Source organism: Felis catus, chromosome B1 (assembly GCF_018350175.1).
Source record: "Felis catus isolate Fca126 chromosome B1, F.catus_Fca126_mat1.0, whole genome shotgun sequence".
In the NCBI taxonomy this organism is placed as follows: Eukaryota; Metazoa; Chordata; class Mammalia; order Carnivora; family Felidae; genus Felis; species Felis catus.
In genome coordinates, this window is record NC_058371.1 from 47,759,426 (window position 1) to 47,775,613 (window position 16,188).

The 16,188-nt window shown below is 38.7% G+C and overlaps 1 long non-coding RNA gene across 1 annotated transcript; it reads right to left on the minus strand.

Annotated features, from left to right (window-relative positions):
• Positions 1–291: 291 nt before the first annotated feature.
• LOC123384855 lies at positions 292–15,129 on the minus strand. The gene is made up of 3 exons (XR_006596539.1): positions 14,964–15,129; positions 1,384–1,424; positions 292–725 (listed from the first exon to the last, which is right to left on the minus strand). It is a non-coding gene; the product is annotated as an uncharacterized LOC123384855 (long non-coding RNA).
• Between the last annotated feature and the right edge of the window lie 1,059 nt (positions 15,130–16,188).

Here is a 16,188-nt window from a genome sequence, read left to right on the forward strand (position 1 = left end):
AGATCACCATGGTGGTGTGGCCAAGGACTCCCCTCTCGACCCCTTCTGGATTTGGGTCTCAGCACCAACCATGCAACAAAAGCACAGGTGGTACGGATGTTCAGCAGAATGCACTAGCAGATGCCATCCAGAAAGGGACCCAGGGGAGAACTCACCTAGGGCCTCGTGTTCTCACATTTGTTAATTTGATAAATGAGTTTTGGGCACTAGTTCCTTCTTTTTCCCCTTTGCACTCCACACACTTCCAGAAGCACTTCCTAATTGCCTCTGTACATTAAATCTTTCTAATGATAACAGCATTAACGCAGGCTCACTTTTATTTTGGGCCAAATTATCATCATTGTACCATACGGAATTAATTAAAATGTAGCCAGGCAAGGCGGCTTTGAACGACGGAGGCAGGGTTTGATTCTCAAAACCTGTGGGAATCGTCAAGGCGACGTGAAGAACAGCCAGCAGTCCCTGGCCAGAACCCTGGCTGGGATCTCAAATGCTGTTGGTAAGGGAGGGCATGGTGGGCTAGGGGAAGGGGACGGGAAGACAGAGGAAACATGGGCAAGAAATTGAGTTAACAGTTTTAAAAACGAGCTTGGGCTGTTCAAGTCGGGAGCATCATTTGGCGTAATTGCATACGTTCAACATTTAATATCTCTCGAGATTTAGCTTGAGTTGCGACTTCTCACATTTAATGAAGCGAAACTCTCTCAGGCCACCGCAAGACATATCTAAAGGATGAAAACCAGTAATTTACAGCTTTAGTGACCTTATTACATTGTACTTTGTGCTTGGCTGCTCCTCAGTCTTATCTGGACCATTATCAAAGGCTCCGTGGAATATTGGCCATTAGCTACATGCAGACCAAGAGGCTTTGTCTTCAAGGCAGTGACAGGAGGGTGGAAAAGATATTCAATATTTTACCTTAACTCCTAAGGGGGGGGGGTGGGAAAGAAATCAAAATAGCAACATGCTCTTTGAAACAGTAATATGCATGTGAATGGTGGTGATGAGGCAAAGTCTACAACAACAAACAAGCTTTGGTGCAAAGGCTTCTAAAAGATGAGCTAATTACACTGCCAGCCCAAATAACAATGAATATTCTCCACTAGCTGATGAATAGCTCCTGATTTTGAGATGCCTAACCTACATCTGCGCTATGGAGATGGAAATAACAACGGACCGAAAACACCGTCGTATTTGCCAGATGCCAGCAGCTCACAGGAGGGGGGGAGGGGGGGGGGGGGGGGGGGGGGGCGGGGACCAGGAGTTCAGGTTTTCTCATTTGGATGGGTCTTGCTGCCAGAAATTAGCCCATGGAAGAAGAGCCACTTAAGACACTTCAACACACGTGCACACATTCATTCAATAAATATATGGAGCGCTTACCGAGTGCTGAAAAAATTTCTAGGCTGGGAGGCAAACTTTCCCTATAAGAAGGCAGATAGAAAATACTTTAGGCTTTGTGAACCACATGTGGGGGTTTTTCACATATTCTTTAATTTTTTTTAAACAACCGTTTAAAAATATAAAAACAATTCTTCCTTTGGGAGATCATGCAAAAACCGACCGCAAGTGATTTGCTGACCCTTGTTGTAGGCACTTAATCCATACTCCCATGACCAAAGTAAAACCACACCAAAAAAAAAAAAAAAAAAAAAAAAAAAAATCGCCCTGCCCTCGAGGAGGGTATGCAACAGAAAACACATGATTAGGATCATAAAAAAGATATTCACAGGTTGTTAGTGCAAGGGCAAAAAGAACAAAGTAGATCTGGGGATACTAGAAGGGGAACATCAAAGAAAAGCAGTATTTAGAAGAAAAAGACTCTCTGATTTGAGATTTCGTGATTTGAAAGCATGATGAGAACATCTTTTAGATGTGAGGTTTTAGGCTTCAGAAGAAGCAATACAGTTGCTGGAAAAGCACAGATATTTTAGAGTCCACATCCTTGAACTTGCCAGCTCTGCCCCTTCAGCTTTGTATGGCCACAAAAAAGTGGTGGATTTTTTTTTCATATGACAAATGGGCATCTTGATGCATATGACCTGTCATCCTACAAATCTGCTGTGAGTCTCAATGCGCTAATCTAGGTAACAGTGTTTTGTGGTTAGTAAAGCCAAAAACATACTTTTGTAACATCCTCATCAGATCTGTAGCTACTAGAAACATGTGTTTTGTTGTTGTTTTATCAATTTCATGAACATGGATTGTCTGCTTGAAACATGGGATGAGAACATTGTTTTAAGTTTCCAGGATAAAGACAAAGGGCATAAAGACAGAGTGGCCTGTGAATCCAGAGAGAAGGTCCTCTCCTATGCGAGGCACTTAAAGGAACACCATCCAGAAGTCCCACTTGACATAAAATATTCTTTTATAGGGTTCTTAAAATAACGGCAATTCCAAGTGGTTGTCTTACTCTTTTGACGGAGTCATGTGCCATAATAAAGGCTCCCATAAATATGAAGAAATTGGCTTGTGATGGTAATGCTGTAGATTATGATAATCTTCTGTTAAAGAACACTTCAATAAAGCAGGAATGGCCTCCTGGATAAAGATGTATCCAAAGCACGAAACACTGGGTTGGAAGTCAGATATTCACAGATAGCATGTTTGTACAATTAGGTCTAAGAAGAACCAGAACAGCAATCTATAAACAGCGTGGCCAAGGCAGAAGTTCACTGGGTACCCTTGGCTAGTGATTGAAGCTGTAAGGTGGATCCCAAAGAAATAATGAAGGCTCATGCTTGAAGTCCAATTTTGGAACTTAGCAAAAACATAATGTGTAAGTCAGAGAAAAACCTGCCTTAAGTCTTCATGGAATTTCTGTTAACTCTTAAGTCATCCACATACCCTTTGAAAATGAAAAAAACAGATGTTATGCCCTAGACTTTCCACTTAACAGATACTACAGTTTCCTAATATTGAATCTGGTAGTTTTATTCTAAAATATTAATAGAGCTAGACTTTATTATAAAAAATTAAATGGTTTGCAATCTGTTTCCTTAGGGGAGTCACTATGATCATCTCAACAGTCCATCTGAAGGGAAGAAAATGGTACCACAAAATTCATAAATAGTCAGTATACCTTATAAATGCCAGCACCTTCGGTGGTATTAACATGTGAAGGCATGTTAAAAGAGACGGCTTCATAAAATGGCACTAAAGAACATACCTGAGCCTGAGCCTATAATTAATCCATTAAATAAAAAGCTTTTCTTTGTAGTTAATCAAAAAGGACCTCTCTGCTCTAGACTCACAAGTGAAAAAATACATACGTACTTAAAAGCTATCTTTTTCAGAAGCAATGAAAGAGAAGGTTTACTTTCAGGGACTTCCTGACAACCTATTACAAAATTATTCCCTTTAACTCAGCCTGAGGCCATTTCATTTCTAAAGATTTCTTCCTATATAATTAAAGAACCACTGCCACACTCCGGCAAGCTCTACCAAATGTACTTTAAAAAAAAAAAATCTTCTCACTCCATTTTAACTGGGCATTTGTCTAGATTTCCTCTCTTGTCATCCCTGATTAGCAGGATATTTCTATGTAAACAGAAGCAGAGGTTCTAATCAGCTCGCCCCACTCCCTCTGGTGAGGCTCTAAGATGTACCAGCACCTCATTTTTTTTCTGCAGTGTCTCAGGCTCTGCCTTGGCTCGGTGAAGCCAAGCCGTCCGGAGAGGGGTCTCATTCAAGGGCACGTGTGAAGTCTCCTCTCCTTAACCAACAAGCTATGGCATAGGGTCACAGACTATGCACATTTTTAAAATCACAACATCCATATGAAAAAGCTATTCTTATTCATTTGTTTGTGCTTGTCCAGTCTCTGACACATAGAGGGAATCCAATACGTATCACTGAGTAAATACTAAAATGATTTTTTTTTTCTCCCTGATATGGAAAGTCAAATTCAGCAAGGTTAGCCAACTCGGTATCCGATGAAAATGTAGATCTGAGCATTTATATCCCACCCAACCTGTACCATAGACTCTAAACTGTGAAAGATTTCAGTTTGCAAAGCCAAACTGGGTTTGCGAGATACGTTGACTGGGGATAGCTTAGATATTAGAGAAACAAAACTGCCCAATCTGAATAAAATAATCAGCCTTACCACTTGGCATTGATATACTTTCAACCAAAATGAGAAATCCTATTTAGTTGGCCTGTGCAATTGATCATGATATTAGAATATTTAAGATAATTAAAAGAGCTCACAAGCCCAGCTTGCTGTAAGTGCAGAGACCTTGGATGGGGACTCAACAGCTAAATAAAATTCTTATACGTGGGTCAGTTGTTGCTAGGAATACAGACCTCTAAATGAGTGGCCAGCTTCATGAGAAGGCTATGGCATCATTTGTGGATGGAAGGGGAAACAGTAAAAAGTCAGAACAAGTCAGAAGATCTGGATTTCTAATTTTAACGTGACTTGTAACTAGCCATTAAAATTAGGCAGGTCACCTAGTGGCTGTGATCACTTACCTTTAGCTTCCCCCACGTAGATAGGTATGCATGTCCTGGGTACTAGATAAAATTAAGTCTATGAAGTTATTTTTAAGCTATAAAATGCTAGCTCATACATTATTTTAAAAAGTAGGATTAGAAAAGGTAGGAGGAAAAGGGCTGGATTTGGCTATAAACTGCATCTATCCTACTTGTCAATTTGGCCAGCTAGAAGAACAAGCACCCAAGAGGAGGCCAATGGCATTGAGACGTTCCTTGCTGCAATTAAGTTATATGCATAAACATTTGATGAACCATGGATAAGTAACAATGGGGAAAATGGGTAATATTGATTGATTCGCCATTTTAAGAAGAACAAAAATATTTGATTGCCATTACATTTGATAGCCTCTGAGGAGAGGTACTATACAACATTGATCATTCTTTCCATAATGAGGCTTAATTTCAGCACTGGCAGCTGAAGGATGAAGGGAAAAACTTGATTAAAAGTTTGAGTAACCATTGTGTGGAGGAGGGAAAAGAAACGCCCACACAAGAGAAAAGGCACATTTTCCCCATTTTTTTCCCCTAAATAATCTGGACATTTTTTTCTGATTCAAAATAACGCATCATCTTTGGCTTTTTAATGGTTTCTTAGTTACCCAAACAAGTAAAATACATTCTCCTTCCTCCTGGATTCATCTTCTCATTTAAATACGAATACTCCAAGGGACTCCTGGGTGGCTCAGTCAATTAAGCTTCCAATTGGGCTCAGATCATGATCTTCACAGTTTGGGAGTTCCAGCCCCATGTTGGGCTCTGTGCTGACAGCTCAGAGCCTGGAGCCTCCTTCAGATTCTGTGTCTCCCTCTCTTGCTGCTCTTCCCCTGCTCACCCTCGCCCATACTCTCTTGCACATGTGTTCTCTCTCAAAGATAAAAATAAAACATTAGAAGAGTTTTAGGTACTAGTACCCCATCCAGATACCCAGGTTGGAATTTGCCACAACCTCTCCTTCTCCTTTAGCCTTTCCTTCTATTGTACCAAACAATCTATGAGCTAGTGGATTACACCTCCAAAGGAGGTTTTTTTAATGTTTTATTTATTTTTGAGACAGAGTATGAGCAGGGGGGAGGCAGACACAGAATCTGAGGCATGATCCAGTCTCTGAGCGGTCAGCACAGAGCCCGACGCAGGGCTCAAACTCACAAAGCGTGACATCATGACCTGAGCCGAAGTTGGACGCTTAACCGACTGAGCCACCCAGGCGCCCCCTCCAAATGAGGTTTTGAATCTAGATCCTCATTTGCCTACAAAGCCTTAGGTGAGGTCTTCAATTATGTATAATTGCCTCCAGGTTATTCTTCCTTTTGTTCATCTTTCATGTAGATTTTTTTCCTCCAATGACTGGTCCTAAAGCTAATTTTCAAATACATACTTTTTAATCAGATTAATTCCCTGCTTGTAAATGGCTCCTTACCACCTGAAGGATAAGATAAAAATGCTTCATATATAGAGCTTTGCCTGATACAGTTTTCTGCTGCTACTCCACCGAGGGTCTTCTCCCTGCCTTGTTTCTGATAACTAGAAGGGTATGTGTGCTAACAGGCCAGGATTTGACAGGTGTTCCCCAAGTAGATTTCTTTCTAAATCCAAACTGAAATTCTACAAATTAGATACATCTCCAACATCAAAATATGTTAAATGTGGAATTAAGATTTTGACAGGTATAGAACACCTTACGTATAAGCTATAATATCCGAGGTTATAGATATTTGTGTATATTGTGTATTTTTTTAAAAAATATCCTTATCTGTGTGCATCTTAATGCTTTTTCTTACTATGCTTTTAGACACTGTCACTGCTTTTGTCCTTATCTGATATAATGGGGTTAATAATGCTCATAAATAATTTGTTTTTTAAAAGCCTGATGTCCCCTACTTAAAATTCAGAAACTGAAATAAGACTTCAACAGAAGCCAGATAAACTATGAAACTCCCACTTTTCTCGATGGAATAAGAAAGCTTCATAAAGGGCAACCAAGTAGCCAAAATTCTATGAACAGTATGCCTACTGAAAAACATGTCGTGTTTCATTGGATGCTTGTTGATCATGCCCTTTAAAAATGCGGATTGTGCCCACTTTGCCAGTGAAGGCTCCACTTCACATATTTGTTAGTTCACAGCTAACACTTCCATTTTTGGTTAACTAACGTGTCCTTGTGTTAAAACTCAATGCATTCAAGGACAAAGCAAGTGAAACAGAAGAAGGAAGCAATGGGGAACAGTGAATCCTGTGGAGCACTGGCAAATTCCAGTCCTTTTTGTTAAATGTTTTTATTCAATTTTTTTAAATTTAATCTTTAAGGTTTATTTTTTGAGAGAATGCGCGGGAGTGAGAGAGAACACACAGGCATATGTTGGAGAGGGCCAGATAAAGGGGGAAAAGACAATCAATCCCAAGCTGACTCAGCACTGACAGCACTGAGCCCAACACAGGGCTCAAACCACACACAGTGACATCATGGCCTGAGCGGAAACCAAGAGTCATACGCTCAATCGACTAAGCCACCCAGGTGCCCCTCCAATCCTTTCTAACAGCTTGTGTTGCTCTGTGCCATAGGAGAATGTGAGCCAAGTTTGGTCCATTTCTAGGATTTCTCAAGAGGAACTAGAAATTCCCGATTTTGTAGGAAACCTGTTTGAAAATAGGACAGCTACTTCCCTTTTTCTGTAACCCTGATGAAAACAAAACCCTGATCTCTGTTCCAAAGTTTACTTCTCTTATTGAAAAGAAGTCATCCCTGTGTTAGTCCCAAGTATGGTTGCACATTACACAGTGTAATTTTCCCTGTAAAGGGGCATGTAGATCAAACAGATAATTAAAATCAAGTTCTCAGTGCATCAGGGATTCCTGTGATTTAAAGGAAGCCCATAGTAAGTTCTTTTGTCTTAGAATTATTCCCAAATTTGGTTTAATAAGTTATTGCACAAGGAGTAGAAAGGAATTGCAGACAAAGAGCAAAGACAATGGAATCAAACAAGTATGTATCCATACACTAGTTCTGTCACATACGAGGCATGAGGAGAAGACCAACTATAGTTCTGTTTCCACCCTAGGCAATTTGTGAAAATTAAAGCTGATCTGTGGTTTTATTGCAAATTAAATGAGGATAGAGCTAAATATTATCAAAATGACTAATGGTAGATATTACTCTTCTAAGTACGACAAATGTGTCGTTTGTAGAAGGAATATTTTCTTGAGACATTTATCAATTCCAAATTTAGGGAAATTTGAGAAGAGAAAGGATAACTTGGGTGCGTCATCACTGCTTTTTAGGTACCAAAGTATATATGAAATGGATCATGTACATCAGCTTAAATCAGTTCTCTATGCTTGGTCTTGAGACCATAGGAAGACTGTCAGCATTTAGTGAAACATAACTAATGTCTTTGATCTAAAGGTTATTAAATACCATAGCAGGTCCTCACTGTCTCAAGAGACCTTTAAGAAATTGGAGAGACCATTCGGTCTTGTAGGAATTAGGTGTTGACTGACCAGGACAGGACAAGGACAAGCTAGTTGCCCTCTAAGGATTTCTTCCTTCTGCTGAGTTTGATTCACTACTATGCAATCTTGGACAAAAACATCTGGCACTGCTGTGACTTCTTATTTCTCAGCAGCACAGAATGATAATGTCCCCGTACTTCTAACCCTGTTATTCTTAGGAATTAGGAGATACAAAGACAAGACTAGAAATTACTTCATGAGAAGCCCCAAAGCAGTCTGGAGACAGGACACCTTGACAACATGGTGTCATGCCATCCAAGTTTAAGGTTGGCATGGAGTCACAGAATTCTAGCGGTTAAATTTTAACCTGGGACACTAAAACAGGCACCTAGTCCACAAACATGCAAAACCTCTTAATTGTTAAAGATATTCACAAAGATTTTTTTATTGACACATTTATACGTTGTCTTGACTGCTAAGCAATATGTGTACAACTTGGGTCATAAAATACATTCACATTTTTGTAAAACATCCTTATGAGACAGACCTTATTCCTTTAAGTAAAAATAACTAAGTTCAGTTGATAAGTGAGGAAAAATTTGCTTAGGATATCCTAAGTAAGAACTACACATCAGACTTCTGCTTCCCCATAGGCTACAACAAAAATCCTAAGGATGCATTACAAGCTAGATAAGCACAAAATGCAGATTTTTTTAACCCATTAGGAAAATGAGGATGTGAAGACACATAAATGAACTAAATTCCAGAAAGTGACAAGTCTTTCCTAGGAAAATAGGCCACCCATAGCTTTTATACCTGGGAGGAGTAACAGAGAAAGATGAAACCATACTAAGGGAAGCAATGTAAAAACAGCTGTGATTGGCTAGTGTGGTTCATTAGAACCCTAAAGTGCCCCAGCCACAGAATAAGTCTGGGGCACCTGGCTGGCTCAGTTGGTTGAGCCTCAGACTTTGGCTCAGGTCGGGATCGCAGATGGAGCCCTGTATTGGACTGCTGTCAGTGCCGAGCCTGCTTTTAGATCTTCTGCCCCCCTCCTCTCAGCAACCCCCCTCCCCAACACACACACACACACACACACACACACACACACACACACACACACACTTGTATTCACATGTACACACTCTCAAAACTAAACATTAAGAAGACTAAGTTCGTATCCATCAATTTGATTGGTGCTTTCAGTGAGTGCTCAGGGGTCACATGTCAGTGGGCAGAGAGGGCGGAAAGAAACCCTTCCATGGTACTCTAGGTCTTCACTCACAACATTGCAACAATCTGGCAAACGCTGGGCGCAGAGTAACAAGGTAGGCTATCTGCTGGGTGCAAAAGCCAAGTGCAGGAGTTGAGAGCAATCAATTCCTCAGAAACTGAAAACCTCCCCAAAACACTCTATGACAGGGGATCTCCCTTCTTCATGCTTATATCCACAGCCTTCCTAAATGGAAAGTCCTAGTCCCACCCTTACCATAGTTGAAGCACTGACAGAGTCTAACTAAAGCTGCCACAAGCCCAAACCCAGCTCAGCTGGTAGTTTTATTAACACTGGTGGTCTCACAGAAGAAAAGCTTTCAGCTTTTTCTGGATATATTATTTACTTCAGTCCCAGCTCTAGTTTACTCAATATAAATAACAAAACCAGGTAAAAAAATTTCTCAGAAAATTAAAAATAGATCATATAATCCACTTCTGGGTGTATATACACAGAGGAAGTGAAATCAGGATCTTGAAAATCTGCACATTCATGTTCGTTGCAGCATTATTACAAATGGTCAAAACACGAAAGTCACCTAAGTGTCCATTAAAGGATGAATAAATGGTAGATGTAGACAACAGAAAATTAACTATGCAGCCATGGGAAAGAAGAAAATCCTGACATTTGTGACAAGTGGATGGACCTTGAGGGCATTCTGCTAAGTAAGTCACACAGAGAAAGACAAATACTGTGGGATCTTTTATGCAGAATCTCAAAACAAAACGACAACAACGACCTATAGAAACCCAAAGCAGAGTGGTAGTATTCAAGGGATGGGAGGGGTGGGGAAGTGGGGGGGAGGAGATATATTACAGAATATAAACTTCCAAGTTTATAATGATTAAATTCTATAGCTCTAATATAAGGCATGGTGACTATAGTTAACCATACTGTATTATATACTTTATAGTTGCTAAGAGCATAGATATTAAAATGTTCAACACACATACAATGCTATAATTATGTGATGGATGTGTTAACCTATTGTAGTAATCCATTCACAGTATGTATGCATATCAAAGCATTATGCTCTACACCTTAAACTTACACAATGTTATATGCCAATTATATCTCTGGTAAGCTGGTGGGAAAATAAAAATGCTATAAAAAGAGAACACATCAGAAATTCAAAGTTCCTTCAGTGTGTGTGTGTGTGTGTGTGTGTGTGTGTGTGTGTGTGTGTGTGTACCTTTTTTTTTTTAACCTTTAACTTGAAGGAAGCTCTACACCCAATGTAAGCCTTGAACTCACCAGCCTGAGATCAAGAGTCCCATCTCTACAGACTAAGCCAGCCAGCCACCTCTCCTTCAATGTGTTTAAAGCACACCAGACACAGAATTAATGAATTCAAGGAAACGTCAATAGAGATTAGCATAGTAACAAAAAGAAACGAGAGCATATGAGAAATCAGTAGGACAATACCAACGTACTTAATATACGTGTATTTGGTGTGTCAGAAAAAAAGAGAGAATGGGGCACTAGCAATATTTGAAGAGATAATGGCTGAGAATTTCCCAAAATTGTTGGAAGGCATCAGTCCACAAAATAAGTGAACGAAGCAAGACAAATAAGAAAACAACACTTAGGGGGAGCCTGGGTGGCTCAGTCCATTAAGCGTCTGACTTCAGCTCAGGTCACGATCTTGCCTTCCCGAATTGGAGCCCTGTGTCGGGCTCTGTGCTGACAGTTCAGAGCCTGGAGCCTGTTTCAGATTCTGTGTCTCCCTCGCTCTCTGCCCCTCCCCCACTAGTGCTCGATGGAGCTCTCTCTCAAAAATAAACATTAAATACAAAATTTGAGTGACACCTCTAGGGCACTGGAGGACTTTTCTAAACCAAAATTCTAGATCCACTAAAAACATTTCAAAAATGAAAGCTAAATGAAAACATGATAGCTGACAGATTGGTCTCCAGTGGACCTATACTGCAAGAAACTGAAGATCTGCAGGCCCAAGGGAAATACTAGCAGATGGAAGTCTGAATCTGCAGGAAGTAATAAAGAGGACCAGGGGTAAATATAAAACACATCTCTCGTTCTTCCTAGAAAGCTAAGCATACTGGTAGATACGCAAACACTTTAATGCATTGATAGTTACATAGATGCAGACTCTACACTCTACTTTAAAAGCCATTGACCATTTAAGCAAAACCATACATTATTTGTAGGTATACCACAGAGGGCAACAAAAGTATAAATCGCTAAGAAGTTTATACTATAGGTAAGGTAAGTCAAATAAGAAAATATACTTCACAAAAAGAAAAAAAGGTGAATGGAAAGGGGTCACAGGGAAACAAAGAACAGATCAGACAAATAGACACGTATCAGGATGGTAGACTTAAATTTCAGTGTCAAAAACTGTATTAAATATTAAGGCACTAACCACTATTAAAAGTCAGATTGACAGACTAAAATAGCAATAAGGAGTTTTATGAGGTTTATAGTAAACATACTTGAAATATGCAAACAGATTGAAAATAGGGTGAAAAAAATATATTCAATCCTAATACTAAGCCCAACAAATCATCAAGATAAAAAAAAAAATACTACCAGACATAAAAAAAGAACATTCTTTAAGGGTAAAGGAGAATATTCATCAAGAAGATACAAAAATCGTAATTGTGTATGCACCAAATAGAGCTTTAAAAAAAAAAATCAATAAAGCAACACTGACAAAGCTAAAGAAAGATAGATGAATTCACAATTTTACTTAGAAATTGTAACACTGCTTTGTGTAACTGATCAAGTAGACACACACTCACACACACACAAAATAGTCTCAATATTTTTCGAAGAATCATGTTCTTATAGAGAATATTCTCAGGTGACAGTAAAATTAAATTTGAAATCAATAATACAATTACCTAGAAAATTCCCAAGTATTTGGCTATTGGCCAAAAACATGTCTAACTAATCCTTAAATCACAAAGCCCCACAAAAGTTAAAATATATTTTGAATTGTATGAAAATATCAAAGTTTGTATACAGTAGCTAAAGCAGCTCCTAGGATATTTTTACCTTTATGAGCATGTATTAGGAAAGAAAAAAAGGTAGAAAAAAATGGAAATAGACAGCAAACCACAGTAAAAAGTGGAAATACAAGCAGAAATAAGTGAAATAGAGAATATACAAGCAGTAGAGAATCAAAAAAGTAAAAACTGGCTTTTTGAACAGATTAACATTGAAAAAGCCCTAACAAGACTGATCAATAAAAACAAAGTTTACCAAGAATGAAAGAAAGTCCATCACACAAAACACCACAGATACTAAATATATATGTGGATAAACAGCATCTTGCCACTATATTTGACCAGTTAAATAAAATGAGTACCTCAGAAAATGTTACTACCCAAAACTAAAACAAAAATCTTATCACTTCATGTATCAAAGCAATTAAATTTGTAATAAGGAAAACTTCAGAGGTCTTCACTGGTTAAAGCCTAGAAAATATTTTAGTGAGAAATAATGCTAATATTGAACAAACTCAAAGAGATTGAGGATATAGTTCCCGACTCATTAATAAGCTAAGCATAACTCTAATACGTTTAGAAGAAAATTACAGATAAATATCCCTCATTAAATAATAGGAAATACAATCCAGCAATTATTGAAAAGCTAATATATCATGATCAGGAGGTTAAATCACAGGAATGCTTATTTGGATTAGCATTTGAAAGTTAATCAATGTAGGGGCACCAGCCTGGCTCAGTCTGCAGGGTATGTGACTCTTGGTCTCCAGGTTGTAGGTTACAGCCCCGTGTTGGATGCTGAGGTTACTTAAAAATAAAATCTTTTTTTAAAAAACAAAGAAAATTCATCACTGTAAAATCACACTAAAAGGATAAAAGAGAATGTGATCTTCAGCAGTGATGGAGAGAAAATACATTTGGCCAAATTTAATTACCATTCATGATAAATACTTTCAGCCATCTAAAGTTAGAGGAAAATTTCTCTAACCTTATAAGGTGTGAACTTATGAGAAACTTACAGGTAATACCATAGTTAATGGTGAAACAACCAACAACTTTTCTTTACAACTGACAACAAGATGAGAATGTTGTATTTCTTTTTAACCTTGTTCTGCGGGTCCTAGCCACTGAAGAAATAAACTTCATAAAGACTGAAAAAAAGTGAAATTGTCTTTATGTGCAGATGAGATTATTGCATACCTGAAAAATATGATGACATTTAACTACAAAAACATCTCCTGGCACTAATATAGAAATTTAGCAAGTAAAGAGGAAACAAAAGTAACCTTTAGTAAAATTATATTTCTATATGTTGGCTACATACTACTGGAAATAAAAGTTTGAAATATAATCAAACACATTAAACCCTTTGGAACAAAAATGCTCACAACCTCCACAATGAAAACTAAAGTATTACTACGACAAAACACGTCTTATATAGATATATCACTTCCTATATTAGAAGATTCAGTATCATCAGAATGTTCATTCTCCTCCAAATAATATTTAGATTCAACACAATTCCAATTGAAATTCTGTATTAGCCAACACAGTGGTATAAAAACACAGATTTGGAGGACTTTCAATACCCACTTCATGACTTACCATAAAGCTACAGTAACCAAACTGGTGTTGTATCATCAGCAAAAAGTAGACTAAATCAAAGAAAGACAATAAAAAGTTCAGATAGGCCCACTAATATTAATTAATTCCAACCAAAGTACTAAGTCAGTTCAGTGGGGACAGGATAGTGTTTTCAACAATTCTAGAACAATGAATTATTCATATGGATAAATGGACCAAAAATGTAATTTCAACTCCTAAAATACATTTAATTTTTGATAGATCATAGACCTAAACATAAAAGCCAGAACCACAAACCTTCCAGAAGACAACCAAGAACCATTTGTGATGTTAGGCTAGGAAAATAGTCTGTAGGTAAGTCACAAAATACTACCCACAAAAATAAAAAAAAGAAAAAAAAAAGAAAAGAAAACGCTAGCTTGGACTTTTCCAAAATTAGAAATCGCTGTTCATCAAAAGGCTTTGTTGAGAAAATGAATAAGCAATCTATAGAATGGGAGAAAACATGGACAATGCATGCATCTGACAATGTATCCAGAATACATAAAAAAAACTCTACAAACCAGCAACAGAAAAACATAACCCAATTAATAAATGGGCAGTTTTTTAAAGTTTATTTATTTATTTATTTATTTTGAGCAAGTAAGCGAGTGAGAGAGAGTGAGAGCGTGCCCACACGCCTGGGGGAGGGGGAGGTAGAGAGAGCGCGTGCGGATCCCAAGCAGGCTCCACACTGCCAGCACGGAGTCCGACAAGGGGCTCAACCCCACAAACTGTGAAACCGTGACTTTAGCCAAAATCAAGAGTCAGACACTTAACCAACAGACCCACCCAGGTGCCCCCAAACTGGGCAACAATCTTAAACAGACACTTCACAAACAAAGCCGTAGGAATGAATTAAACACACGAAACCATAAAAAGTTGCTGAACATCACTAGTTCTGAAGGAAAGGCAAATTAAAACTAGAACAAAACACAATCTCAAACAGAATGGCTGGAATCAAAAAAGAATGACTATACCAGTCTTTGGCTAAAACGTGAATGTTGGTTCACAAACCCCAGGCCCCCAGCTGCACATAGAGTTCAGGAGAGACAGCACAAGGAGGGAGAGATGTACCACACAAGGAGAGACCTAAAAGGCAGGCCACTCCAGATGAGTAGGTGCCCAGTATGGTAAGTGAGAGAACTTACCCAGCAGGCTCGTCCCGAGAGGCCGCAAGCTGAGCAGAAATCCCTACACCAACCAACCAGCCAGCTACCACTTTAAGGGTTTATATAAAGGCCTTAACTGGGTTCAGGCAAGCATAGCGCCCAGGTGATCTCAATAACACATTACTCTCTCAAGACTGTCTTTGAAATTGGCTCCAGCTGTAGGCACAGTGGGTGGAAGGTACATTTCAAGGGCAGGGGAGGGGTGAGGGGCCTGAGTGCTCCTGCTTGCAGGTCAACCAGAGGTCATGTCCTCTGAATGACCTCTTCCGGTCATTAAACAGGAAATCTCAACTCTCATGACTAGTGGAGTGCAGAATCATTCAATCGCTTGAAAACCGTTCAGCAGTTTCTCATAAGCAGCTACCCTGTGAGCCAACAGCTCACTTTTTAGGATGATAATCAGAGAAATGAAAACATGTGTTCAGTATGTGAACATTTTGTATATGAACTATTCATAACAGTCCCCAAGTATGAACAACCCAACTATCCACTGACAAAGGCATGAACTGGCAAATTGCTATATATCAAAGAAAGAGATACTGTTAAGCAATAAAACGGTATGCAACGGGTAATATACACGTAACATACATGAATCTGAGTGCTTTATGTGGAGCAACAAACCCAAACTCAAAAGAGGAATCTGTTTATATAAGAGCCAAGAACAGGCAAAACTAATCCATGGTAAAATCAGAAAGTAGTTGCCTCTGGGTTGGGAGGGGGGATGGGGGAGGGCCAAAACGTTAGGCAAATTAACTGAAAAAGGACACAAAGGGTCTTTTCTTTTTCCATCCGAGTACTGATGGGAGTATTCTATATTTTGGTTGGTATAGTCAGTTTATGGGTGTATACTTTACAGTGTATATAGTTGTCAAAATCATCAAACTGAATATTTACTATCTCAATACATAAGAATAAACAAACATGAAGGAAAAAAAAGAATAGCGATCAAATTGAAGAGATCCAAGAGTAGTGATACCCTCAGATAATGTTATTCATACCACCCTGTAGAAAAGTGAACTCTCACATATAAACATTCAGCTGCTCTGTGGGAGGCTTGCAGTGGGAGAGCATATTGTATAGACAGCCTTGCAAGCGGCTGTGTTTATTTTCGGTTTAAGACAATGAGACAATAACAGGCTGTGAATTTGAGAGGAGAAGAATCACTGTGGGATCTGTTAGGTATATGAGAAATGACAAGTAGAAT